General features: G+C 44.3%; 1 protein-coding gene across 1 annotated transcript in view; it reads left to right on the top strand.

The window, feature by feature from the left end:
• The window catches only part of KCNJ6 (potassium inwardly rectifying channel subfamily J member 6), a 297,639-nt gene that overhangs the window by 205,459 nt on the left and 75,300 nt on the right, over positions 1 to 16,880 (top strand). The gene's annotated exons all lie outside the window — the stretch shown is intronic.

Below are 16,880 nucleotides of genomic sequence, written 5' to 3'. Positions count from 1 at the left end.
TTCTGAGTCTTCAGCTTGAGGTTCGGGTGGTTTATATTGTCTGAAATTGCATGACCAGCAGGCTGGCCCCATGCTCTTCATCACCCTGTGACAAGTAACTTAATCCTGTCATGCCTTTCAGGGGAAAGCCATGGGTCCCCTGTTTCTACCTCCCTGAACCCAACAGGCGAGGTCACAACCTCTAACAAATTTCTCTTATGGCGGTGGTATGAAACTTTTGCAACAGGGTTTTTAAATGCAGCAAACAATGAAAATGTGAGTAAAGGGTTTTGCATGGAGCTCAGTGGTAAGAGCGCTCTCCTTTCCATAGAACAAAAGGCACAGTAACCTAATCAGAAAGTAGCTTTAAAGAATATCGAAAGTCACTTGCGTTGCAGAATAAGACATACGTTCTGCAGATGTTAACAGGGCTATCTGTACCTTGAGCCTGATTTGGGGGTGCACTTGTGAGGCAATAGTTCGGTGGAGGGGAGAGAAGGAGGGAGGGAAGGAGAGAGGGAGATAGAAGGCAGAAGTAGAAGGTAAGGCAGGGAAGGAGGAAGGGAGAAAAGAGAAGGAAAAGGGGAGGAAGGAAGGAGGAAAGAGGAGAATGGAAGGCAGGGGAGGAGGAGGGGGGAAGGAGAAGAGGAGAAGGGGAGGAGAGAGGCAGGTAGGGGAGGAGGGAGGGAAGAGAAAGGGAGGAGGGAGAGAGGAGGAGAGGAGTCTCGGGAGGAGGGAGGAAGGAGTAATAATTCAAACAGGGAACTGTCACTTTCCTACAGACCAGGAACTTCCCCCAGCGTCAGCTGAGCACAGGGACTCTGGATCCCCCTAGCGGCCACAGAGCTGCAGCCTCTGACACTATCAACTGACCACTCACGAGGCAGTTTGTCTTTAAGCTTTTCACCGTAAATTCCCCCAAGAGGACGTGAGGGAAGGCAGTATCTCTAAGCTCAAGAAGCAAAAACCACTGGAGACACACCCTCTGGTTACTGATGTTAATCTGAGCTTCAAATTGCAGGGTTAAGCTTTGCGTTCCCTCAAACCAAAGCCCAATCTCATAAAATAAGTGAATCTGGAACAAGCAAATTATCTTTGTGATGTCCCTCAGTCAAAATTCTCCCTGGGGCAGACCCTGTTTTTCTGATGACAGCTGGTAATGAGTGAGCCTTTCCAAAGGGAGGAACATGGTTTTCTTGGTAATTAACAGTGATACTTGCCTCTGAGCACCCTCTGGCCTTTCCACAGGTTTCATAGAGAAATCTGAGTAATTACCAGCAAAACCAATCCAAACACTCAACCCTATCCCTGGGAAAAGGCAACTTCTACTCATTTTCTCTTTAAGAGTAGTTTTCTAACTTCTAGACTTGGGGGGCGGGGTGTTCTAGAAGTTCTGGAGGTGTCTGGAAACTGGATGTGTCTTGATCTTTTCCTCAGGGGAATCGTTCTTCTCAGTACCCCCAGCACAACTGATCCCTTACACTTCAGCAGGATGCCGTTTCCTTGTGAATGAAAAAGCTCAATTAGGATTTATGGGCATTAAACAGGCCCCTTAGGGGACAAAAATTCTTCAATCATCTTTCAAAATCACAGGAAGAAAAAAATGTGGACCAAATGCATACTCGAGGAAAACAAATTCACAGGAATCTAATGATTCATTGTAGTGCTGGACTGGAAATCAGGAGCCATGATAATAGCAAGGCGACACAAAACAGCTTCTCCGCGCTCATCACTTCTTTCAAAAATGTTGCAGTTGACCTTAACCTGCTGTGCTCAGTGGTCTCAAGGAGCAGGCCTTTTCCAGGGAGGAGGGGAGGCCCACGTGGCCACCTTCACGCTGTGCCCTCTTCCCTGATAGAAAGCAGGTGTCCTGGGCACAGGATGATCTCAACCTGGTGTTTTCCGGAGACCCGAGTTGTCTCGCAGGAGGCCACCTGGGTCCTTCTGTCTGCTGGGAGCTCAGGCCCGGTGCAGGGGAGTGGTGCTCTGTGGATGCACTGCCTTCCAACACCAGCCGCATTGCAGGGTCAGGTTCCATTTTTAGAAAATGAAAGTGGGCTCCTTCAAGGCTGGAAGAGAGCCCCCTTTCACGCCTTGAAGGGCCTGCACAGAAGACAGACCCACGCCCACACAGAACAGCCCCGCATCCTTTGTGAATGGTATTGGCCTGGTCCTGCCTGAAGTCAGAGAGACATGCCAGGTGACCTTTCAAGAACCTTCCTGTCATGTGGTTCTATTTTTGAAAATGAATCAAACCTTGGAAAATTCTGACACCAGCCACTCAGACATCTAGGAGTTGGCCGTGTCTCATCTGCAGATATATTTTTAAAGGGGGCCGTTTATGTTCCTGACACATGGGCGATTTTGAGATAGTGGTGTTTACAGAAGGTTTCATAGCTACGTAAACAAACGTGCTCAGCAGCTGTGCCCATGTGTGTTAAAATAGTAAAGCATTCATATAGACTGTTATTTATAGAGGGCAAATGGGCCTCGAGGCAAGATGACAGCCACACAGCGCTGGGCTTGCTGCCAGTCAGCCCCCACTACGGCCTTGCCGATTGACGAACTTCCACATTTACCACCAGCGATTATGCAACTGCGGCCAGCAGCACTTGCCCACACCTCAGCGAACGTGCCTGCAAGGATGAGTCCCCATTAAGCCTTCGGGTTATTTCACACTTTTTTTGATGGAACCTATCAGACTTACACAAAAACAGACCCGGTAGTATCATTAACCCCTGAGTCCCCGTCTTTCTGCTCCAACAATTATCAATTCATGGTCAAACTTGCTTCCTCTGTATCCCTACTCACTGGCTGCCCCCTAGAATCATGTCATTTCATCTGCAAATATTTCAGTAGGTGTCCCTAAAAGATACGGACTATTTTAAAAATATAGCTATAACACCAGGATGACACCTAAGATAATGACCAATAATTTAAGATCCAACATCTTCTGAGTGTTCAAACTTCCAGTTGACTCATAAACGTCACAATTTTTCTTTTATTTACAATCAGCTTGTTTGAATCGGGATCCAAATAAGGTTAACACGTGGTGATTGGTTGAGGTATCTTGTAAGCCTCTTAATCCATGAGTTCTTCTTCCATCTCTGTTTGTTTGTTTGTTTTTTCTGTTAAGTTTTTCTTAAAGAAAAAAACTTCTGAAAGATTTAAATACTGCATAAAACACTGGGGGAAAGTGGAGAATGAAACATACCAGAGAACACGTTACAGACAAGGAGGCAGGGCTGATTAATCGGAAGTTGCCACCTGGGAGTTACTAAGGGTACAGCCAGTGTTCACTGGAAGTAGGTGAAGGCAACCCATCCTTCACCATAGAAAGGTTCGGTTCTGTCATGGGTATAGTTATTCCTATGCAGAGAGTTTAGTCATATAAATCACATCACGGATCATAAAATATTTTAGTTGGAGGGAATCTTTGCCCATTTTACAGATGAGGAAATGGAAGCCCAACAAGACCCGTGACTTGGCTAAGGTCAAACAGCCAGTAGCAGGCCAGGACCGTGAAAGCCACAGCCATTGATGGTGTTGTCTGTCACCCTGTGTTCAGTGCCCTTTGCACCACGAGTGCTGCTGATTCATGATGATTCGGTGGAGAAATGCACCCAGAAAGGACAACTGATACTTCATGTGCAGATGACTGGTATTCATGTGCCATCTTTGCTTTTCTCCCACCATTAGTTCTTCTTTTTCTTTAAGGCTCTTCTGTTTCCAAATGTTATCAATTCATTTTTAAATTATGTAGGCATTCACACGAATTTTAAACAACCATATATGAAAATGAGATGTACCACAGAACAATTCTGAAATCAAACTTAAATAAGCACTGTCTACAAAAATACCCCTGGAGAAACATGATGTTCTGTCAGGTCTGATTTCCAAGCACCATTTTTCTTTGCTGTAATCAAAATGCCAATCTACTGTAGTAGGGGAGAATATGAGATTGCAGCCTTTGAAGAGATAAGACCACTGAGGGTGAGCTTCACAATGCTCTTAAGCTGTTTCTAGTAACGATATTTCATAGCAACCACATCTTTCAAATATTATTTTTCTTCTTTTGATAATTTACCGCTAATCCCTCCATTGGCAAGCCATTTTCTTCAGTCTTGCCATTGTTCTCTTAAGAGTTATAACCCCAACCACCTAGCCTGGGAGAAGAGTTAATTGATGAGCTCTGAAATGCTAAGAACTTGAGTGAAACTCTTCATAGAGGCATCTTGCTGGAAAATCTCTATAAGGAGTGATTTTTTTAAATTTAAAGACATATGAATACATTTTTCCTAGGTCAAAATCTGCCACCCATTAAATCAAGAAATCTGGCTCTCCTTTCTTTTTGAGCATTAAGTGTAACTCATTTATTCGGGATTTCCTTCCAAAATGTCTGTCTCAATATAATGTGTCCCAGTAGTATCATTGGCTAGCTGGGTAGTGGTATCATTGGCTAACTGATGACAGCTACTCCCCAAATATGGTAAACTCTCTGTAATCTTCTGCAACTTGGGGACACTCTGTTCTACTTCACCAAATGTCTTAATCGGATTTTGGATGCTACGGTGCACACAGTCTTAACTTTTCTACCACTCTTTCCAAAAGGCAGGCTACTGTAAGAAACCGAGCATTTTAATTCTACTAAACATTTCCCATACTTTAGAAGACAAGGAGTCAAGATCACCATATATTACTGTGATTGAAAAAAGCACAAATTGTTCATTGTTCACCAGTACCAGAAAATCCATTGTTCTTCCTTCTTCAAATGGGCCATGAGAAGCCACTAAATTAGATGCTCAATAGAAGTAAGTGATGATCTCACAATATGTACAACGCAGAATTCAAAGCCATTGGACAAAATTGGACTAACATCTAAATTTAGCTCAGACCCAAACTCTAAAGTCAATACTCATCTTGCAAAGGAACAGCACCATCCAATTAGGAGATGAGTGTCAAATTGTGTGAAGCCTCTAATTAGCATATCCTTAAACAAATAGTTTTATTATTTCCTAGGGCTTTCAGTAATATGAGTGCGGACAGCAGGTTGCCAGCAAAGCAGTTTTACTCAACAATTTCTAATGACCGGAAGAGGATCACTGGGGAAAGCTATGTAAATTTACACACAGAGACACACACACACACTCCACACATACACGTGCATACACATGCACAAATACCCATACACCCACATGCATACACATGGGCACATATACATATATACATATACACACATGCATACACATGTGCACACATGGACACACAAATACACATACAGATATACACACAAATACATATACACAATGCACATACATGCACACACGTACACACAGAAATACACATGTATACACATGCACACACACATGCACACAGAAATACATATACATGTGTATACACACATACCTACACCCACATGCACACAAATACACATGCACACACATGGATACACATGCACACACATATACACACTTACTAAACAGTTAAGCAGCCTCAGGTGCTGCTTCTCTAGTCAATCATGCCCTTGCTCCACAGTGGCACACCCACCCACTTATAACCTTGTTTGTTAAATTAATTACTTAGTAAGCTTCTTTTTTCCAAATGAACCTCTCTCAGCTACAGCTCAGCTCATCTGTGCCCCTTTGTGTCCATTATAGCATGAGGCCATCCTGGGTTCAAGCCACAGCTGTCCCTTCCCTGGTTTACATAACCTCTGTCTGTCTCCATTTCTTCAACTCTAAAATGGGAACAACAGTGGTACCTACTCACGGGTAACCTTTGAACTCCCCAAATTCTATTAGAGCAGATCACTTCTTCCTCTACAGACCACACAGATGAAAAACAAGAAAGAGGAAAGCTTTGCAGGGACAGGAGGTCAGGCGGTCGGGAGGCCCCGTCCCAGCGAGCAGCTTCATTGTCCCCAGGGACCTTGCAGCTAGTGCCATGACAGAATGACAAATGACTCCCCTCTACAGCAACTCTGAATAGTCAAAGTCGTGAGTGTCAACCTGCGAGCACCAAGGCACACCGTGCACAAGCACACGCGAGGGGAAAAGCCAGCCTGGCCTCCGCCCCGGCTACCTGCTGTGAATGACAAATCAATGGGATCTGAATTAATGAGAATCACTGGCCTCAGTCAGAAAGGACTTTGCATTTCTATAGATAGTAACGTCTCATCCTTCCAATTTCTGCCAAAAGTGGACATGAATGTAGATTACCCCTAGGTCTTCTGAGGCAACTGTTCAGTGAGAACAAGACTAATCATTTACATTTGAAAACAATACGATTTCTATATTCCCATTTCCTCTCCTAGATTTTTCATAAGAATCCTAAAGTATCCGCGTATGTTCCAATTTAGAAAGTGCATTTCTGGGCTGGTTAACTCAACCAAATCATATTTACTTACATAGTAAGTTCTTATAGATAATTCTGCTTTAAAGTATCGCTATACTTCAACAAAACAGGCAGTAAATGTGGATTTCTGGGTAGCCCATTTCATTATTCTCTGTTTACATAGAAAGAATAATAGATACCATATCAGTCTGCTTTCGCTAAGTTATACTGCAGTAACAAACAACCCCAAAGGCTGAAAACAGTGGTTTATTTCTCATTCACACTACATGGCAGCAGCAGCCGTGTTCACAGGCTGTTTTCTCCAAGCTGCAGACTGAAGGAGCAGCCTCTACCTAGGACACGCCGTTCTCATGTCAGGGAAAGCAAGACGTGGCCAAACACTCGCTTCTGCTCACAATTTATTAGTCATAGCAAGTCATATGGCAGTGCCTGATGTCAATGAAATGGGGAAACATAATTTTTTCCTAGGAGCTTGTAATAAATCATTGAGAGGAACAATTTCAGTCTACCACAGATCACCTCACGGTTGTGAAAACCAGTAAGCCAATTTGAAAATTATTTATTTGAGTTAGGTTTTGAAATGTGTGGTAGTCATTAGTGTGTTCATTAAAAATGTCCAGCTTTCATCCTTCCAGACACATATTAGATTACATTTCCCTGATCCTGTTGAACATGGCTGTGCAATCAGTAGCCCCATCAATGGAAACATTAAGAGGTGAGTCCCTCTGGTGGAAACTTTACAAGCCAAAGTGTGTTCCCTTCCCACTTCTAAGGTTCTCATGGAAGCACATGTCACAGAGAAGCTTCTGTCATCCTGACCCTTGTCTGTCTTGGAAGAGTAGACCCCAAGCCAAGTCTCGTGCGATATATAGGATGACTGAGAAATAACCTTACATTGGGTTAAGCCACTGAAATTTGGGTTGCTTGTCATCAAGGTAAAATCTAGCCTATCTTGCCTGATATAAAATGTCACATTAACATTTTGACAAATTGGCCATTGTATACTGCCAAGCACACTAGACTTGCCAGGAAATGAATCTGTAGCTTGCTACTTTGCAGAACTTCTCCTCCAGCCTTTAAATTCTCTCTTCACTGTTGAAGGCTGAGATCAGACAGACTAAATTCAAATTCTGTCTCCACTCTTGACTATCCCTGTGGTTGAGCATATCATGTTCCTTACCTTACAAAATCTTTTTTTTTCCCATTCTGAAAAATGGGAATGATGCTTGTACCTACAAAGAGATTCCATGAGATAATCATGCACGTCCTTCATCATGGAGCCTGGTACATAATAGATGCTCAATCAATTAAGAGAGTGACACTATGATTCTGTGAATCATACAATTCTCATAGCTATCATTCATTTCATGCCTACTGGATGCCAGCTACCTTATTAGATGCTTTGCATGGAATATTTTACATCCTCAAAGCAATTCTGAAATGTGGGTACCATTCTCATTTAACAAATGAGGACGTTGACTCTTGGGTGGGGGTTGGGAAGACAGTAACTTGGGCAAGGTCGCCCAGCTGGTGAAGTGATAAAGCCAGGATGCAGTCTCAGGGCTGCCCTGCTCCCTAGTCTGTCTGCTCCAGTGCCCCTCTAGAGGAGCCTATACAAATCCTGTGGCATGTTTTAGGAGCTCCAAGGTAGTGGTTATTGATTAGAGTTCATTAATGTACTGACAGCTGTGGCTCAATGATATGTAATTTCTGGATTACTGGCCATGGCTTCTCCACCCAGTTCCCCTTCCCTGACTGCAGGAGGCAGGCAGGGGTAATCCAGTCTTGCATAACAGTTGGCATTGAGTCCCTCGAAAGGGCAGCCTACAGGCTCCCACCCTCCAGTTCTCTCCAATTCAGTGTTATTAGGTGACTGTGCCAGTTGAAGCTCTGGGTTAACCCAATCCAAAATGCCTTGGGGCCATGCCAAGTGTAACCCTAAGTGAAACCAAGCAGCCAGCTTACAAACCCTTAGGGGAGGAAAAAATTAAGTTTAACATTGAAAGGGAAAAATCAATTTTGACTCTGAATTCCCTGCCAGAAAGCACTATAATAAAAAGATATAGGCTTTGATCAGCCTAATTAAACTCAGCTGGGGTTTTCATTCCGCTGTAAAACATTCAACAGGACCCTTTTTGAGAGATGAGGATGAGGATGAGGATGATGATGATGATGATGATTATGACTCATCCTGAGGCCATCGTACGAGGATTTTAATTATGCATCTGCTAAGTAAACACATTTCCTTTTACATTTCCTCAAGCATGTTTTATATAGTGCAAATATTATTAGAAATCTATGAAAGTGGACAGATAATGGAGGACTTGATGAGTATTGGGATTAGAGAAGAATGTACGATGGGGGATGGCTGAGATGACTACACTGTAGAGACTGAGTCTAAAATAAACTAAGGGTCCATTCACATTGGTCCAGGATTAAGTATGTTTAATACAACTTGGAAAGCTAAGTAGTAATGAAAAGCAGGCCTTTGTTTGCTTAACATACTCAGTAATATGCACTTTGTGTTTCCTCAAACAAAGTTGGAAACGGTGTGCAACCTCAGGGGAACAAAAGTGCTGCTGTTGCGTGATCCCCCGAGAAGATTAGATGTTAAGGGTTCATGAGATCCGACACAGATGGGTCAAGAGAGGTTTCCAAGCACTCCCCTGGTCCCTCCAGCAGAACTTCTTTTTGCTCCCACAAAGAAAGCTCAGCATGTTCAGCCTGGACTGCAGACCCTGTGTCACCCCATACCCCCAAGGCTAGGAGAAGAGAGAGGTCACATGAGCCAACAACAGATGGGTCATGACTACAAGTGAGAGGGAAGGCAGCTTGATGGGCGACCCACAAGCCAGGTCCAGTAGGGCAGGGTGGGGCTGGGTTCCAGCACAGCTGCACAGAGTCACATCCTGGGTTTGGTGGATGAATTAGCAAAAGCTTCATCTGTGGCTGGATTTCATCCCCAACATTGGAGAGACTCACTGTGGGCACTTTGAGTTCCCGTGCCAGCAAGCCAAGGTGTCCTCTGCTGCCACGTTGAAAGGTAGAATGGCACAGTGGCATTTCTTTCCTTGAGCACAGTCTGACACACACTCAACCAGGTACAAGGAGCATCTCACGAACAATGAGCACCCACCACCCAGGAAGGTGGTGGCCCAGTGGAGAGTGAGCAAGGAGGGTGTTAGACATTTTGTGCACTTGCCTTCAGGGGGTGACTGTCACACGTCCCACCCTAGGGTCTCCTCTTATGATGAAATGAAATCCACAGATGTAATATGAATTCAATTTAAATGTTTAGTCTTTCTATCTTCCAACCCACCAAACTCATGATGTCCACTTTCTTCTCTCTCTTCAGTCTTTCAACACCACCTCTCGCTTAGATAGCAACCTGGTCTCATGCTTAGTTGAGAAAATAGAAGCAATCAGACTGAACACTGGCATCTTCTCAGACCATATCTGCCACACACCTGGGCCTCTCCCTCTTCCTTCCCTGCTGTTTCTGTGGAGCCCTGTTCCATCAAGGAGCATCTCCGCATCCCATCCCCTCAGCCTACTCCAAGACTTTTGGACTAAAACCATCCTCTTTCTTTCCTCCATCACCAATTTTTCCTAATGGTTTTATTTCCATCAACATCAAAACATTCCCTAATATCTACCACCTCAAAGAACAAACAAAAACAAAACTATATGTCTTTCGGTGCCATGTCCCTTTCTAGTACTATCCCATTTCTCAGCTCTCTTACCCACAGGACTTCTAGGAATAATCGCCTGTCCTCTCCTTCACCACTGTCTTATTCCCATCTCAAACGGGCTTCCATTCCCACCACACCACCAAAACTCACCAACAGCCTCCATCCTGCCAGACCCAAGGACCACTCCACTGCTGCTGTGTTCCCTGGCCCCTGCACATCATCAGTGCCCTTAAGCACAGCCTCCCTCTCCAGCACTTTCTTCCCTGCCACTCATGACTCCACCACCGCTTTCCCTGCTACCTCAGTAGGAGCGCCTTTCCATTCTCCTCTGCAAACTAGTCCCCTCTTCCCAAAATGCCTCAGAGCCTATTCCAGCCAGAGTCCTATCCTCCACATTCCTTCTCAGTGACTTCAGCCAGGCCCTTGGCTTTAATTACCATCTTTTTCTATGTGACACCAAATTTCTATCCTCAGTACTAACCTCTCCCCGAAGCTCTGCACTCAAAGCTCGAAATGCATATTTGGCCTAACAAGCTTGTACAACCAGTGCGGCCAGAGCAGAAGCTAGAGATTTCCCAAGTCCTCCAGAGTCTGTTCCACTCTTCCTCTTCCCCAGGGCCATAAATGTCACCATGAACCATATAGTGACTCAAGTCAAAAACGGCAGCATCATCGGAGATTCATCTCATTCCCTTACCATGGAAGTCCTATGGGTATTACTTCCAACATATATCTGTCTCTACGGCCACCATCCCAGGTTAAGTTGTCATGATGTGGAGGCAGTGATATTCAACTGGTCTATCTGCTAATGACCACGCTACCAAAGTTCACTTGGCACTGAACCGCCAGAGCACGCTTCATCAGACAGAAATCAGAGAAAATCAACTCACTTGCTTACAACCCTCCAGTGGATTCTCACTGCACTTGGAAAATCCGTGGCCTGTAAGATCCTCCAGGCCTGGCCGCTGCCTGCTTGTCTGCTCTCACCTCCAACCTCTTCCCAAGCTGACATGTTGCAGCCACTCGGGTTTTCAATCCTGAGCACAGAGATCTTGCTCAGGGAGGTCTTCTCTGATTACCCAAGAGAAACTAGCTCTCTGACCACCGTGCACTGTACCACGCCACGTGGTACTCATGGTCAGCTGACATTATCTCATTAATTTAGTTATTACCAATTAGAATGTAAGCTCCGTGAGAGCAACGCCTTGTCTTGCTTACTGCTATCCTCCCAGTACTCAGAGCAGTTCCTGGGCCACAGTAGGCCTGGACAATTACATAGGTACAGAGAAAATGCATGGAGGAATCAATGAGTAAAATCCCCAATGTGGTCCCAAACCAGACTGGTCTCTTAAGCACACAGAAAAAAAGTCTTGAGTCACTTAAAATTGCCACACACACACAAAAAAAAAGTTAACCTGGTCTTGGTCAACCTGAAGCCCCTATCTTCTGGCAGTGGGAATAACTCCAGGCAAACAGTTCCAATGGCCTCCTCCCTGTCCCCTTCAAGATTCCCTTCTTCTACCTGAAATTTAAAACCTTGGTGGTTCCCCAGGGCTCTGTCCTGGGCCCTCAGTGCTTCCCTTCTGCACATCTTCCCAGGCAGTCTCTTCCTGCCTCTGGGCACCACTCCATCAGCACAGAGGTAGTTCCCACAGGCACAGCTCCATGCCTCTCTCTATAGCCACAGACCCGGCCAGCTGCGTCCTCCTGGGCGTCTCCATCAGGGTGGCTCTCAAGGCGAACAGAATGTGTCCTAAACTCAGATTTGCTCCCTGTCATGCATTACAAATCTTGATGAAAGGAACTCTGTCTCCCAGGTGCCCGGGTCAGAAACCTGGCGGTCATCCTGAGCTCTTCCCTCCACAGCCCAGCTATTCCCTTGGGGCTGCTGCCAGCCCATAGACTCTCTTATGCAAATGAGCAAAAGGCATCCCTCCTCGAGACACTCTACCGCCATCTTCTGGGAAAAATGTGTAATAGATCTAGATAGCTGTACCCCTTAGATGTGGTGAGTTGTGCAGGTACATCCTGCAACCATGTGAGGCAGCCCTGGCTAAGCTTGTCCATTCCATCCTGTACCTGTCTCTAGTGCTCAAACATCCTTTCCTCTCAGGGGCTTGGCCGCTGCCCTGGTTCATGCCTCCAAGCCCTCCCGCTTGACGATTACCATGCTCCCATACTGATCTCCCTAAATGTAGTCTTTCATTTTTTGCAATTCCCTTCCTCACCATTGTCAGATGACAAGAATTTCATCTCCTCACTCCCCAGCTTAGACCTTCTCAGTAACTTCTGAGGAGGTAGAGAATCAAGACCAACCACCTTTGCCTGTCACAGACATGCCACCTCTCCAGGTGCTCTGTCCTTTGCCCCACTACCTCCATAAGCTGCTGAAATTCCTGAATATGCCATGGATTATTTCAACCCTGGCCTGCACATGTGCTGTGACATCGTCTACGCCTAGGATACCCTTTTCCATTGCCTTTCCAATAACTCCTACCCACAAATCTCCCTGCAAATGCCGTCCCTCATGGAACCTTCCCCCAAAGTCCTCCCTCTCTGCTTCTGCTGAGTTCCTGCAAATCTCCATGATGTCTCATGGGTGACTGACCACATGCGGGCGTCCTCAGCAGACTGCACTTTTAAGGATAAAGATTATGCCTTTTTTCTGTTCCTGAAAAGTAACACAATCTGGCACATGGTCAGTGCTCAATAGAAAAATAAATGATTTTTCTAAAGCTAAGGTCCGGCCTTTCTAAATATGTCTTAGACCTTCTGAAGGGTTTCCTTTCCACCCGGCGCTATGTAATCTGGGCTCTACCAGGAGTTATGGGCAACATCTGGCTTTCCTATGAAGGCTGTCATGTCATTTAATGTAAAAATCACCCAAGTATTTTTAAATTGATAAATCAACGTCTGAGACAGAGTAGCAAGAGGCAACGACATGGGCCAGATCACAGAAGTGTTATATATGTGTCATTTCAGTGTCTTAAGCAAGGGTGCTCTGACATCTGCACATTTGTATTTTATTGGGGAGATGTTTGGCTGCTTCAAAATGAATTAGGGAAGACGAGATGCTAAATAGGATCAGAGGAGGCCATTGAAGGAAATTATAATGGAACACGAACCCATCAAGTGGTATGAGATTCAGAGAGGAAGAAGCACATGTGGGAAATAGTAGGGAGGCCAAATTAGCAGTGACGCTTGCATGAGAAAGAGAAAAAAAACAGGAGTCATATGACTTCCCAGTTTCTGATATCAAAGAATGAAAAGGATAAATGTGAGTCTGGGGCAAACGACATTCAGGTAGCAGGCACGGAGTGAACATGCCAGAGCTACTTATTGGTATTCATACATAATTCCATCCTAGAACACCTGCCAGTGAAAACCCAAGTATAATCCTGCTTTAATTTTTACCTGATTTTTCCCCATGATTAACCCAGGTTTTAATTTGTATTTAAGTCATTCATGATGATTGATTCACTGTCATTTTTCCTGATGCTTTAATATAATGGCGGGGGGTGGTGGGGAATCCCAAATAAAACATTTCTTAGGAGAAAAAAAAAATTAGACATATTTTACTAAGAGTCTATTCTATATGTCCCCCTCCCACCCAATATTCCACGCATCTTATAAACTCCATCTGACACAAATACAGAGAGTTTAAAACGGACATCCAAAAAGCAAACTTGTCCTCAGGTTTCAGCCTCAAAATCACACAAGAGACTCTGCCAACTAGCAATGTCTCTGTGCCCTTTTTAAAGTGGGTCTAGTTCAACAGAGACTTTTGGGGGCCAGGAAATTGGGCTCCAAGAGCAGCCATGCCCCAGTGCTTTCATGCCACCTAATTATGTGCTCAGGGATTCCCTTCGATGTTATGTGGTTTCCCTGGCAAATCTCCTCTCCTCTGCCAGAGGAACAAGCTGGCTCTCAGAAGAGCAAAACATGGGAAGGGTGATCCCTTTCCAGAAGTTTCTAATCAATATCAATATGAGGTATCCATATCAATAAAGAATGGTCTATACTAAGTAACCCTTCCTCCTGCAGTAATGAAGGAGAAGTGGGGAGGATGAGTCTCCAAAACCTGTTCGCCATGCTACCTCAGGAGTTAGGGGCAGAAGGAATGACCTTCCATGTTTTACCACATTTACTTTATCATCCTCTCTAGATATTGGCACAGATGTAGATGTATGTGTGAATGCATGTAAACGTGATTTTTAAATCATTTCAAAGTAAACTGTAGGCATGATGCCACTTTCCCCTTAAGTCCTTTAGTACACATTATGTAAAAGTGAAGACAGTCTTACAAAACCACAGTGCAGTTATAAAAATCAGAAAAGGAATATTGACACAATGCTGCTATGTCTGACTTGATTCAGACTTTGCCAATTTTTCCAACCATTTCCTCTTATAGTCAAGGAAATCCCAGGTCCTACTTTGTTCATGTCTCTCAGTCTCATATTATCTAGTGGAGTTCCTCTGTCTTTCCTTATTTTTCGTGACACTAATTTTTTTTAAGACTATAGACCAGTTATTTTGCAGCAGGTCCCTCAACTTAAGGTTTTTAATGTGTTGTTTTTTTTTTTTCCCATGATTAGACTCAGGTTATGTGTTTGGGGCAAGAATACAAAGTGATGCTGTGTTCTTCCCAGTGCATTATATCAGGAGGCACATAAGGTTGGTTTTTCCTAATTTGGGTGATGTTAACTTCCATCACTGGCCCAAATGGTATCTGCCAGGTTTCTTCACTATAAAAGTACTAGTTTTCACCTACTTGTAAAAAGTATCTCAGAGCAGATACTTTGAGGCCATGTAAATATCTTATTCCTCCTCAAACTTTGCTTTTAGCATTCATCAATAATTTAACCTGAATCAGTTATTTCTGTGATGGTTACCTCTGATTGCATGGTTCTTTCTACATTGATTTGCTGCCTTTCAGCTACAAGGAGGAGTTTTCCCCTCCCTTAGTTATGTATTGATCTATCTATCTATATCAGTATGGATTCATGGATTCCTCTTATATTCGATATGTTATAATCTGCTACTGCTATTGTTTATTTGTGACGCTCAAATTATCCAGTGGGACCCCCTTGTAGTGGCTTCTTCCCATTTGAACATTTTCCCATTATCATTTTGTGTGCTCTTCCTTTTTTTCTGGCACAAAAAGATGTTACAGGCTCATCTTGAACTTTTTCAGCTCCAGCTCTGGAATCAGACATTTCTCCAAAGATTCCTTGTTTCTTTTGGTAGAGAATGGTTTTTAGAAGCCAAGACCTAGGCACTTGGTGTGCCTAGAAGATATTCATACCAGGTCCCTCTGTTTACAAAAGAAATCAGTTCTATCCCAGCTCAACTGGGTGCTAAGTACGCATATCTGAAATAAACTGGTAGCTCAAAAACACTGCCTTCCAGAAACTTGTCAGGGAGAAATCCCAAGCTCCTCACTCCAGTACTTACCAGCATGTTGGTCTGGAGGGAAAACATGTGGGAAGTTCTGCATAAAGTCACAGCTCCTGCATTCTTCCAGAAGTCTCAGACCCAGCTTTGACACCTGCAGGAAGATCAAAGAGCCACGATACACTTAGAAGCCCGCTACAGAAACTTTCATTGAGCTGCATAATGTAAAAACCAGCCCTGTGAAACTGATCCTGTGTCCACTAGAAGGTGGTGTTAACTTCCCCACCAGCCGCCTTATTGCAAATTCTCAGGAGAAATTTATTCATGTAACAGCACTAAGAATAGTCGGACTTTTGCTTAGCCATCGATTTCCTTTTATGTGATGGACACTGTACGTTCTGTAACAAGCCAGGTCTCCCTTGTGGTTGCAACAATGCCTGGAATCAAATTTATGGTGCATGCAGCAAGATTGTGTATGATTATGGTGTGCATGTTCATAATACTTCATTCCTGGTGCTTTTTAGGACCGTCCCCTAGGGGCTACTCTCTCCATAGCACCACCCCTGTCATGAAATTGGCTAGGTTATACGCTATGTTTACTAGTCAGCTTAGGCTGTCATAACAAAGTATCATAGACTAGGCAGCTTAAACAACAGATGTTTATTATCTAATGGTCTGGAGGCTGGAAGTCTCAGATAGAGGTAGTGGCAGATTGGGTTCCTGGTGAGGGCCTTCCTCCTGGTTCAAAGATGGGACTTTTCCACTCTGTCTTCATGGGCCCTTTCCTCTGTGCAGGCACAAAGAGAGGGGGCACTCTCTTGTGTCTCTTCTAGAACTACTGGATCAGGATCCCCACCTGATACTGTCTAATGAGTAGACAATGGGACATTTCACCGTAGGGACCTCCTCTAAGTATAGTCACATTGGGAGTTAGGGCTTCAGCATAGGACCTTGAGGGGTGCACAATTCACTCCATGACATTATGCAAAGTACTTTATTCTTCCTGGGCTAAGTTAGAGCAATGATAAAGGGACACAGTGTTTTCATCATCACTGGGAGTCTGTAGCCTCCGCATAAGTTCCCACACACCCCGCTGATGTCTGGAGTAGAGAACCTGGCTTTCTGCAGGCTAAAATGTAGTAAGGGCCACATATGTAACTTGATTGATGGGGCTTTATCTAAAGTTATGTAAGGCAAAATGCCTACATGTAAAATGTGACTTATTATTCCGTAGTCAGACAATATTGAAAGATAATAAGAATACTAACAGTACTCTTTCTCCAAAGCTGGCCATGCCCCTTCTGTATTTGAACATGTGAGTTTGTCCTTGCTAAAAGAGCTGTCGAGGTGGGGAAGGTCAAGGGTCTGGGTGAAGGTGATGGGAGGCTGTCCTGGCGAGAACCACCAAGATAAACACATAGCCGGCCACCCGTGGATCCAGTTGTCACCTCCACAGCATCA

Source organism: Aotus nancymaae, unplaced genomic scaffold (assembly GCF_030222135.1).
Source record: "Aotus nancymaae isolate 86718 unplaced genomic scaffold, 86718_ANA_hifiasm-v0.15.2.pri h1tg000022l_1, whole genome shotgun sequence".
NCBI lineage: Eukaryota > Metazoa > Chordata > Mammalia > Primates > Aotidae > Aotus > Aotus nancymaae.
This window is presented reverse-complemented; position numbering and strand designations above follow the sequence as displayed.